This window comes from Bubalus bubalis, chromosome 1 (genome assembly GCF_019923935.1).
Source record: "Bubalus bubalis isolate 160015118507 breed Murrah chromosome 1, NDDB_SH_1, whole genome shotgun sequence".
Lineage (NCBI taxonomy): Eukaryota > Metazoa > Chordata > Mammalia > Artiodactyla > Bovidae > Bubalus > Bubalus bubalis.
This window is the reverse complement of record NC_059157.1, coordinates 172,841,578-172,854,104: the sequence shown is the minus strand read 5'-3', so window position 1 is coordinate 172,854,104 and position 12,527 is coordinate 172,841,578.

The window sequence follows — 12,527 nt, the reverse complement described above, 5'->3', positions numbered from 1 at the left end:
ATCAAACCCATATTTCCTGCATTGGCACTCACATTCTTTTCCACTGAGCCACCAGGGAAGCCCCTGCAGTAATCTCTTCTTTAATAGAGTGTTGCATTAAATATGTTCATTTTTTAAAGGATTGTTTATGTTCATATTGGTCTGTGGTTTTCGTTGGTTTCTTTTGGCCATGTCTTGGGCTTTGGTATCAGGGTGATGCTGGACTGGCTCCTAGAATAAGCTGGAAGAGTTTGTGTAGAGTTCTAACATACAATTATAATAGCTGCTTTTAAAATCCTTACATGCTCATTTGAATATCTGAGTTATCTCAAGGTAGGTCTTTTTTCTTGATAATGGGCTAAATTCTCCTGACCTTCATATTTCAAACACATTTGGATTGTATCCCCAACGTTGTGCACCTTATTTTGTAGAGACTCAAGATTCTGGTTTGTATATTTATTCATTTGTTTCTTAGCAGATGATTATCTTTGTTGGATCCCTCTCTTAAGTAGTAGCTCAAATCTCAGTTCACTTCTTTTTCCCCGATGAGGCTGCTCACCATCTGCCCTAGGCATATATGGGTCAGTGGTTCTAGAGATGTGAGTGGAGATTGGTACTGAATTTGGGACTTCCTCTCCCCAGCTCTCTCCTTTACAGGATCTGCCTTCAGTTTTCAGTAGCTAGTTGCCTTGAACTCTATCTTCTACTTTTTCAGGCCCAAAAGTGCAGGCTTTCTAGCAGAGATTTACCTACCTCATGTGGAGCTGACTTAGGCTTACTTTAAAGCTAATACCCATAAATATGTGTAACTCACCTTGTGCCACGCATTTTTTTCTTAGATTCATCCTCAGAATCTTCCTGCTTTGGTTCATTCTTCAGTGTCTTCAGACCTTTTTTTTTTTTTTTTGGTACATTTTTCTGAAGTTTTAATTGTTTTCTCTGGAAGGATCAAGTCCTTTGGCCCTATTGGCAGGGAAAATATCCTTTCTTTCTTTGTCCATATACTTGTTCCTTTTAATTTATTTTAAGTTTTGTAAACATACATCTCGAAGAAGGCAATGGCACCCCACTCCAGTACTCTTGCCTGGAAAACCCCATGGACAGAGGAGCCCAGTGGGCTGCCGTCTATGGGGTCGCACAGAGTCGGACACGACTGAAGCGACTTAGCAGCAGTAGCAGCAGCAAACATACATCTGACAAAATACTGCCCAGTTTAAAATGAAATTTTCATTTTGCCGAATTCTAAAAACCATGACATCAACAAAAATCTAAGATATAAAAAGGCCTGTTGACAGCCCTTCTGCTTTTCCACAAGAAAGTGTTCATTCTTGTGTGTTCCAACAGTGCTGAGCAGGGAGCCTTTTGTGGAATGCTTTTCCGTGATGAAGGCAAATTCTTTAAAACAAATGTTTTTTAAAACTTTATTTACTTATTTATGGCTGTGGCGGGTCTTTACTGCCTCGTGGGCTTTTCTCCAGTTGCGGCAAGTGGGAGCTACTCTCTGGTTGCGGTGCTCAGGCTTCGCACCGTGGTGGCTTCTCTTGCGGTGGAGCACAGGCTCGAGGGTACACAGGCTTCAGTAGCCGTGGCACACAGGCTTAGTTGCTCCGTGTCACGTGGGATCTTCCTGGATCAGGGTTTGAACCCGTGTCTCCTGCATTGGCAGATTGATTCTCTACCACTGAGCCACCAGGGAAGCCCCGAAGGCAAATTCTTTAGCTCATATCGTGTTGGAAGAACAGAGACGGGCCATGTTTGGTAAACAAGGCCATGCTTCCACAAGGGAAGACACCCCCGACCCTCCTACCCTCCCCTGGGTAGGAGCTTCATTTACTCATTAAATATTTACAGAGCACCTACCGTTTGTCAGACAAGGTTCTGGAGACAGAGATGTGATTATCAGTGACTTACTAAGGGAGCCAGGCATGAAACAACACCCAGGTATAGGATTTGAAACTGTGATTAAAAGTTATGCCCTGAGTTAAAGCATAGGAAGTTACTAGAGTGAATAACAGGGTGCTTGGTACAGCCTGAGAGGTCTGGGAAGGCCTCCCTCGGGAATGAGAAATCATCAGAAAGAAGAGTAAAACTTAATGAAGTGTGTGTGCTAGTGGGCCTAGTTCCAGGAAGAAGGAAAAGTACATGTGAAGACTCGAGATGGGAGAGGGAATTGGAAATGTGCAGGAGGGAGAGACCCAGGTGAGCTAGATTGTAGAGGACCAGGAGGGAACGGAGTATAAGATGAAGACTTTAAGCTCATGAAAGTGCACAAACTGTGATCTGATCACTCGAACTTGGGGTTCCAGTTTTGTTGTTTTTCAGTCACTCAGTCATGTCTGACTCTTTGCGATCCCAAGGACTGCAGCAAGCCAGGTTTTCTTGTCCTTCACCATCTAACGGAGCTTGCTCAAACTCATGTTCATTGGGTCAGTGATGCCATCCAACCATCTCATCCTCTGTCCCTTCTCCTCCTGCCTTCAATCTTTCCCAGCATCAGGGTCTTTCCCAGTGAGTCAGTTCTTCCCATCAGATGAACAAAGTATTGTAGTTTCAGCTTCAGCTTCAGTCCTTCCAATGAATATCCAGGATTGATTTCCTTTAGGATTGACTGGTTTGTTCCTTGCAGTCCAAGGGACTCTCAAGAGTCTTCTCCACACCACAGTTAGAAAGTATCAGTTCTTCAGCTCTCAGCCTTCTTTATGGTCCAACTCTCACATCCATACATGACTACCGGAAAAACCATATCCTTGACTAGACGGACCTTTGTTGGCAAAGTGATGTCTCTGTCTTTTAATATGCTGTCTAGGTTGGTCATCGGAGAAGGCAATAGCAACCCACTCCAGTACTCTTGACTGGAAAATCCCATGGGCGGAGGAGCCTGGTAAGCTGCAGTCCATGGGGTCGCTGTGTCGGACACAACTGAGTGACTTCACTTTCACTTTTCCCTTTCATGCATTAGAGAAGGAAATGGCAACCCACTCCAGTGTTCTTGCCTGGAGAATCCCAAGAACAGGGGAGCCTGGTGGGCTGCCGTCTATGGGGTCGCACAGAGTCGGACACGACTGAAGCAACTTAGCAGCAGCAGCAGCAGGTTGGTCGTAGCTTTCCTTCCAAGAAAAAGCATCTTTTAATTTCATGGCTGCACTCACCATCTGCAGTGATTTTGGAGCCCAAGAAAATAAAGTCTGTCACTGTTTCCATTGTTTGCCCATCTCTTTGCCATGAAGTGATGGGACAGGATGCCATGATCTTCGTTTTTTGAATGTGGAGTTTTAAGCCAGTTTTTTCACTCTCCTCTTTCATCTTCACCAAGAGGCTCTTTAGTTCCTCTTCGCTTTCTGCCATAAGGGTGGTGTCATCTGCGTATCTGAGGTTATTGGTATTTCTCCTGGAAATCTTGATTCCAACTCATGCTTCATCCAGCCTGACATTTTGCCTGAAGTATTCTGTGTATAAGTTAAATAAGCTGCTGACAATATGTATATTGTCACCTTGATGTACAGCCTTGACATACTCCTTTCCCAATTTTGAACCAGTCCATTATTCCATGTCTGGTTGCTTCTTGACCTGCATACAGATTTCTCAGGAGGCAGGTCAGGTGGTCTGGTATTCCCATCTCTTGAAGAATTTTCCACAGTTTGCTGTGATCCACACAGTCAAAGGATTTAGCTTAGTCAATGAAGCAGAAGTAGATGTTTTTCTGGTACTCTCTTGCTTTTTATATGATCCAACAGATGTCGGCAATTTGACATCTGATTCCTCTGCCTTTTCTAAATCCAGTTTGTAAACCTGGAAGTTCTCGGTTCACATACTGTTGAAGCCTAGCCTGAAGGATTTTGACCATTCCTTGCTAGTGTGTGAAATGAGTGCAATTGTGCAGTAGTTTGAACATCCTTTGGGACTGGAATGAAACTGACCTTTTCAAGTCCTGTGGCCACTGCTGAGTATTCCAAATTTACTGGCATATTGAGTTCAGCATTTTAACAGCATCATCTTTTAGGATTTGAAATAGCTCAGCTGGAATTTCATCACTTTCACTAGCTTTGTTCATAGTGATACTTCCTTAGGCCCACTTGACTTCGCATTCCAGGATGTCTGGCTCTAGGTGAGTGATCACACTATCATGGTTATCCAGGTCATTAAGAGCTTTTTTGTGTAGCTCTTCTGTGTATTCTTGCTACCTCTTCTTAATACCTTCTGCTTCTGTTATTCTTCTTAATATCTTCTGTTTCTGTCTTTTATTGTGCTCATCTTTGCATGAAATGTTCTGTTGGTATCTCTAATTTTCTTGAAGAGATCTCTGGTCTTTTCCATTCTATTGTTTCCCTCTATTTCTTTGCATTGTTCACTTAGGAAGGCTTTCTTATCTCTCTTTGGTATTCTTTAAAACTTGCCACTCAATGGATATATCTTTCCTTTTTTCCTTTGCCTTTCATTTCTCTTTTGAACTGTGATGTTGGAGAAGACTCTTGAGAGTCCCTTGGACTGCAAGGAGATCCAACCAGTCCATTCTGAAGGAGATCAGCCCTGGGATTTCTTTGGAAGGAATGATGCTGAAGCTGAAACTCCAGTACTTTGGCCACCTCATGTGAAGAGTTGACTCAGTGGAAAAGACTCTGATGCTGGGAGGGATTGGGGGCAAGAGGAGAAGGGGATGACAGAGGATGAGATGGCTGGATGGCATCATGGACTTGTTGGACGTGAGTCTCAGTGAACTCTGGGAGTTGGTGATGGACAGGGAGGCCTGGCGTGCTGCGATTCATGGGGTCGCAAAGAGTCAGACACGACTGAGCGACTTATCTGATCTTATCTGATTTCTTCTTTTCTCAGCTATTTGTAAGGCCTCCTCAGACAACCATTTTGCCTTTTTGCATTTCTTTTTCTTGCAGGTGGTTTTGGTTACTGCCTCCTGAACAATGTTACAAACCTCTATCCATAGTTCCTCAGGCACTCTGCCTATCAGATTTAATTGTCACTTATATTGTATAATTGTAAGGGATTTGATTTAGGTCACACCTGAATGGCCTAGTGGTTTTCCCTACTGTCTTCAACTGAAGTCTGAGTTTTGCAGTAAGGAGTTCACGATCCGAGTCACAGTCAGCTCCTAGTCTTGTTTTGGCTAACTGTATAGAGCTTCTCCATCTTCAGTTGCGAAGAATACAATCAATCTGATTTCGGTGCTCACCATCTGGTGATGTCCATGAGTAGAGTCGTCTCTTGTACTGTTGGAAGAGGGTGTTTTCTATGACCAGTGTGTTTTCTTGGGAGCACTCTGTTAGCTTTTACCCTGCTTCGTTTTGCACTCCAAGGCCAAACTTGCCTGTTACTCCAGGTATTTCTTGACATCCTACTTTGCATTCCAGTCCCCTATGTTGAAAAGGACATCTTTTTTGGGTGTTAGTTCTGGAAAGTCTTGTAAGTCTTCATAGAACCGTTCCAACTTCAGCTTCTTCAGCGTTAGTGGTTTGAGCACAGAGTTGGGTCACTATGATATGGAATGGTTTGCCGTGAAAACAAACGAGATCATTCTGTCCTTTTTGAGAATGCACCTATGTACTGCATTTCAGATTCTTTTGTTGACCATGAGGGCTACTCCATCTCTTCTAAGGGATTCTTGCCCTCAGTAGTAGATATAATGGTCATCTGAATTAAATTCACCCTTTCCCATCCATTTAGTTCACTGATTCCTAAAATATCAATGCTCACTCTTGCCAGCTCTTGTCTGACCAGTTCCAATTACCGTGATTCATGGACCTAACTTTCCAGGTTCCTGTGCAATACTGTTCTTACAGCATTGGACTTCACTTTCACCTCTAGAAACATCCACAACTGAGCATAGTTTTTGCTTTGGTTCAGTCTTTTCATTCTTTCTGGAGCTATTTCCCTGTTCTTCTCCAGTAGCATATTGGACACCTACCAACTTGGGGAGTTCATCTTCCAGTGTCATATCTTTTTGCCCTTTCATACTGTTCATGGGGTTCTTGAGGCAAGAATGCTGAAATGGTTTGCCATTCCCTTCTTCAGTGGACCACATTTTGTCAGAACTCTCCACCATGACCCGTCCGTCTTGGATGGCCCTACAGGGCATGCCTCATAGTTTCATTGTTAGACAAGGCTGTGACCCATGTCATCAGTTTGGTTAGTTTTCTCTAATTATGGTTCTCATTTTGTCTGCCCTCTGATGGATGAGTATAAGAGGCGTATGGACGCTTCCTGATGGGAGGGACTTGCTGTGGGGGAATCTGGGTTTTGCTCTGGTGGGCAAGGCCACACTAAGTAAATATTTAACCCAACTTTCTGCTGATGAGTGGTGCTGTGTTTCCTCACTGTAGCTTGGCCTGAGGCCAAACTATGGTAGGGGTAATGGTGACCTCTTCCAAAAGGACTTATGCCAGCATGCTGCACCTCCCAGCATTGCTGTGGTCAGTGCCCCTGACCCCGAAGCAGGCCACTGTCAACCTGCTCCTCCACCAGGGACTCTCAAACTCTCACAGGCAAGTCTGGCTCAGTCTGCTGTGGGGACACTGTCCTTTCTCCTAGGTCCTGGTATGCACAAGGTTTTGTTTGTGCCCTCCAAGTTTCCTCAGTCCTGTGGAAGTTCTGAAATCAAATCCCACTGGCCTTCAAAGTCAGAGCCCCTGGGTGTTCTCAGTTCCTCTGCCGGATCCCCAGCTTGGGAAACCTGTTGTGGTCCAGTTCAGGAATTTGTTTTTTCCTTCTTCTCCTGTTCCCTAGTCTCCTCCCTCTTTTACCCCTTTTACCCTTTTGTTAAGTCATTAAGAAAATGACTCATGAGTTACAGTCAAAACCTCGGTGTCCTCTCCCTGTCTCCGCCCCAGGCCATTGCGATGACCATTGTCAAGGTTTCTCGTATATGCTTCTAGAACGATTTCACAAACATACGTCTAATATACTGTATAGATATTTCTAAGAAACAATGGGTATATGAGGGGAAGGCAGATGTGGTTTTACTTGCAGTATTTCACACTTTCATTTGTTTCACTGGACAACACATGTAGAGACTTTTCCAGGTCAGCACAGTTGGTCACACACAGGTTTTTTTCCAAGGGTTGCACGGTACCCCAATGCATAGATGTGACATTATGTATTTACTCAATCTCTGATTGATGGATATTTTAAGCTCTTAACTGTTTTTCATTGTTAGAAACACTGCAGCCCAAAACACTCTTATAAAGACATATTTGGGCACGTGTGTGAGTATATGTATAGGATAAATTCACTTCTGAAGAATTTCTTGGTGAAAAGTGTGCACCTTTATAATTTTGAAAGGCATTATCTAATTGTCCTCTGGAGATATTTGTCCAGGGCCCTTTTACCATTAAAATGTTCTATAGACATAGCTTAGCATCAGGGGCCTAGGAAAATGTCTGAGCACTGAACAGTATAGATTAGCTTTCTGACACAGGGAAACTGCAAATTTGAGATCAATAAATATTTAATTAAATATCTCTACAATGTATTACTTGTAATGCTATTATTCATACAGAGTTCATTATATTTGAAAACAATTTGTAGGTTATATATTTTGCTTACTTTGCAAGAATTCACAACTATGTATAATGACTGTTGAGAAATAGGCTATTATAAATTAAATAGCTTATCATAAATTGAACAACTCATCATAAGGATTACTTCAGTTCAGTTCAGTCGCTCAGTCGTGTCTGACTCTTTGCAACCCCATGAACCGCAGCACGCCAGGCCTCCCTGTCCATCACCAACCCCCAGAGTCTACCCAAACCCATGTCCATCGAGCTGATGATCCCATCCAACCATCTCATCCTCTGTCATCCCCTTCTCCTCCTGCTCTCAATCATTCCCAACATCAGGGTCTTTTCAAATGAGTCAGCTCTTCCCATCAGGTGGCCAAAGCATTGGAGTTTCAGCCTCAACATCAGTCCTTCCAATGAACACCCACCTAAAGGACTGATCTTCTTTAGGATGGACTGGTTGGATCTCCTTGCAGTCCAAGGGACTCTCAAGAGTCTTCTCCAACACCACAGTTGAAAAGCATCAGTTCTTTGGCGCTCAGCTTTCTTTATAGTCCAACTCTTACATCCATACATGACTACTGGAAAAACAATAGCCTTGACTAGACGGACCTTTGTTGGCAAAGTAATGTCTCCGCTTTTTAATATGCTGTCTAGGTTCAAACGGTAAAGTGTCTGTCTACAATGTGAGAGACCTGGGTTCGATCCCTGGGTTGGGAAGATTCCCTGGAGAAGGAAGTGGCAACCCACTCCTACTCTTGCCTTGAAAACCCCATGGATGGAGGAGCTTGGTGCAGATTACTATCCGTGGGGTCACAAAGAGTCGGGCACGACTGAGCAACTTCACTTTCTAGGTTGGTCATAACTTTCCTTCCAAGGAGTAAGCGTCTTTTAATTTCATTGCTGCAATCTCCATCTGCAGTGATTTTGGAGCCCAGAAAAATAAAGTCTGACACTGTTTCCACTGTTTCCCCATCTGTCTGCCATGAAGTGATGGGACCGGATGCCATGATCTTAGTTTTCTGAATGTTGAGCTTTAAGCCAACTTTTTCACTCTCGTCTTTCACTTTCATCAAGAGACTCTTTAGTTCCTCTTCACTTCTGCCATAAGGGTGGTGTCATCTGCATATCTGAGGTTACTGATATTTCTCCTGGCAATCTTGATTCCAGCTTGTGATTCTTCCAGCCCAGCGTTTCTCATGATGTACTCTGCATAGAAGTTAAATAAACAGGGTGACAATATACAGCCTTGACGTACTGCTTTTCCTATTTGGAACCAGTCTGTTGTTCCATATCCAGTTCTAACTGTTGCTTCCTGATCTGCATACAGATTTCTCAAGAGGCAGGTCAGGTGGTCTGGTATTCCCATCTCTTTCAGAATTTTCCACAGTTTATTGTGATCCACACAGTCAAAGGCTTTGGCATAGTCAATAAAGCAGAACTAGATGTTTTTCTGGAACTCTCTTGCTTTTTCCATGATCCAGCGGATGTTGGCAATTTGATTTCTGGTTCCTCTGCCTTTTCTAAAACCAGCTTGAACATCAGGAAGTTCACGGTTCACATATTGCTGAAGCCTGGCTTGGAGAATTTTGAGCATTACTTTACTAGCGTGTCAGATGAGTACAATTGTACAGTAGATTGAGCATTCTTTGCATTGCCTTTCTTTGGGATTGGAATGAAAACTGACCTTTTCCAGTCCTGTGGCCACTGCCGAGTTTTCCAAATTTGCTGGCATATTGAGTGTGGCACTTTCACAGTGTCATCTTTCAGGATTTGAAATAACTCCACTGGAATTCCATCACCTCCACTAGCTTTGTTCGTAGTGATGCTTTCTAAGGCCCACATGACTTCACATTCCAGGATGTCTGGCTCTAGGAGAGTGATCACACCATCATGATTATCTGGGTCATGAAGATCTTTTTTTTTTTTTTTAAGATCTTTTTTGTACATTTCTTCTGTGTATTCTTGCCACCTCTTCTTAATATCTTCTGCTTCTGTTAGGTCTCTACCATTTCTGTTCTTTATTGAACACATCTTTTCATCTAACACAACTGTGTAGAGAGTTGTCTGAATCTTTATACCTTCATCAGGCTTCCCAAGGAGTTCCAACGATAAAGAATCTGCCTGCAATGCAGGAGTCCTGGGTTCAATTTCTGGGTCATGAAGGTCCCCTGGGGAAGGGCATGGCAACCCACTCTAGTATTCTCACCTGGGAAATCTCATGGACAGAGGAGCCTGGTGGGGTACAGTCCATGTGGCCACAAAGAGTCAGACACAACTGAGCACTATACCTTCATCAACATTTTGTGTTTTCTTTCTTTTTTTTAATTTGTGTATTATTTTTGGCTGTGCTGGGTCTTCGTTGCCACATGCAGACTACTCTCCAGTTGCAGGGAGCAGGCTTCTCATTATGATGACTTCTCTTTTTGTGGAGCCCAGGCTCTAGAGTGAGTGGGCTTCATTAGTTGTTGTTCCTGGTCCCTAGAGCACAGGCTCAACAGTTGGGGTGCACAGGCTTCATTGTTCACTGGCATGTTGGATCTCCCCAGACCAGGGATTTAATCCATGTCTCCTGCATTGGTACATTCCACTGTGCTACCAGGGAAACCCAACATTTTGTGTTTTCAAAATTATGAATCTATGTCAACCTGATATGTAACATTTTTGTTCTTTAGTTTCATATTTCTTTAATTATAAGTGCAGTTGAGCATCTTTTCTGTGTATTTCTATGCCATTTTCCTCTTTACTGTGAGCTAAATTGTTGTGTTCCAGGTCCATTTTGCTATTGGAATTTGATCCTTTCTGTGTCTATTTGTTAGGTCTTTTATATAATGAGGACTATAGCTCTTTGTTACTCACATGGTGTTGCGAATATTTCCCTCCAATTTATTCTTTGTTTTTAGCCTGCTTTATGATCATTTATGTGTGTTCTTTTTTAGCCTCTTTTATACATTTTCCTAGTTAAATTTAAAGTTTTCCTTTATGGCTTCCTGCAGGAAGTCCAAGAACAAAAGGAAGCATTGAATGGTTTTTAAGCAGGAAAGTGATATAATCTGATTTGTATTCTAAATGTGGCTGCTGCCCAGGGAACTGAAGATTGGACTCTCAAGAGGGCAAGATTAAATCCAGGGAGAGTGGTTAGAAGGTGAAAGGTGATGGCGACCTGGCTTGAAGAGGATAAATGGGAGAAAGATCAAGAGGCAAAACCAGTGCAGCTGAAGATGGAGAATAAGGCAAGGGCGGCAACAAGGATGAGTCTCAGATTCCGGTTCTGATTTTGGAAAGGAATGGAGCAGCCACTCTCTGACATAGCAAACACTAAAGGAGGACTAGGGATTTATGTACTTATTGTTTGTTTATTTCAGTGAGGGTTGGGGCTTAGGTTGCTGAGACTGTGAGTTAGGATTAGGACATGATGAGTTGAAGTGTTGTTGACATATCTGGTGGAGAAGGAGAAGAGGCAGTTGGATCCATGGTGATGGAGCATAGAAGCGAGACATGTAACAGGTGTGTTTCCACTTTATGAGTTTTGGTTTCCACATTCAGCATCAAAGTTCAACAAACCCCTTTGTGGTCTTGACTCACCAGGTTTCACTCGAAAAGTTCAATTTGGGTCTAGAAGTTGGCATAGATTTAAGGAATTGCTAAATGATTTTCCTGCTGAGAAAAAAAGAGCTTTTGGTTTAAGCAAAAATACACACCCATCTTAACAGTGAACTGATGGCCCTAAATTTTTTTTAATTTAAAAATAATATCAAACATACAGAAAAGCTGTGAGAACAATACAAAGAATGCCCTCTTTAAAAAAGTCACTCTCCCTAGTGCTAGTTATCTGTTTTTGCGTTTAAAAACAAAACAAAAGAAAACTGCTGCCAAACTTAGTGGCTTAAAACAGCAACCATTATAGAAGGTATCATGATTTTCTGTGTCAAGAATTTGGGCAGAGCTCAGCTGGGTGATTTCTGTTCCATGCGGTGTTGACAGAGGTCATGGAATGCTATTTAGCTGGTGGACAGAATGATCTAGAGAATCTAAGAGTGCTTCACTCACAAGTCTGGCACCTTGGCGGGGAGAGCAGCAAGGCTGAGCTGAGCGGGAAGTGTCAACAGGAGCACCTATGCATGGCCTCTCTAGTGCGATGGTCTCAAGTTGCTGCTAGATGTCTTAAGGGCCCTGGAGAGAGCTTTCCAAAAGGCCCAGACTGAAAGGGCAAAGCTTCTCATAACATAGTCAAGGAAGTCCCAGAGTCGCTTCCCACCAGCCTGGTGGTCTAACAACTGACTAAGACCAGCTCAGATTTAAAGATAGGAATTTGTCTGTCTCCCCAGTGGTTCAGCAGTAAAGAATCTGCCTGCAGAGTAGGAGAGGGGGTTTGATCCCTGGGTCAGGAAGATCCCCTTCAGAAGGAAATGGCAACCCACTCCAGTGTTCTTGCCTGGAGAATTTCATGGACAGAGGAGCTCCGAGGGTGGGCTACAGTCCACAGGGTCACAATGAGTCAGATACGACTGAGCGACTAAACAACAAGCAACCCAATCAGAAGAGTAGCAATAAGGGTGTGGCCATCTCTATTGTACCACAATTCACCAGTTGTTGGTATTTTGCCATGTTTGTGTCATAATTTTTCTTTCTGAACTAGTTGAGAGTAAGTTGCATACATCATGCTTCTTTATCCTTGAATACTTTCCTATGTATTAATAATTGCTAAAAACAAAATAGTCTTTTTTTTTTTTTAGCTGCACTGAGCAACATGCAGGATCTTAGTTCCCTGACCAGGAGCACTTTTCCTGTGCTCCCTCTGCAGTGAAATGCAGAGTCTTAACCCCTGGACCACCAGGGAAGTCCCAAACAAAAAATTCTTTGATGGATCTATAATCCATATGATAATTGTCCAAATATTATAATTTATAACAAACCTTTTTCTGGTCGAGGATCCAATCCAAGGTTGTATGTTACATTTAGTTATCAGGTCTCTTTAGCTTCCTTTAATCTGGAATGTTTCCTTACCCTTTCTTTTTCTTTTATAACTTGGACGTTTTT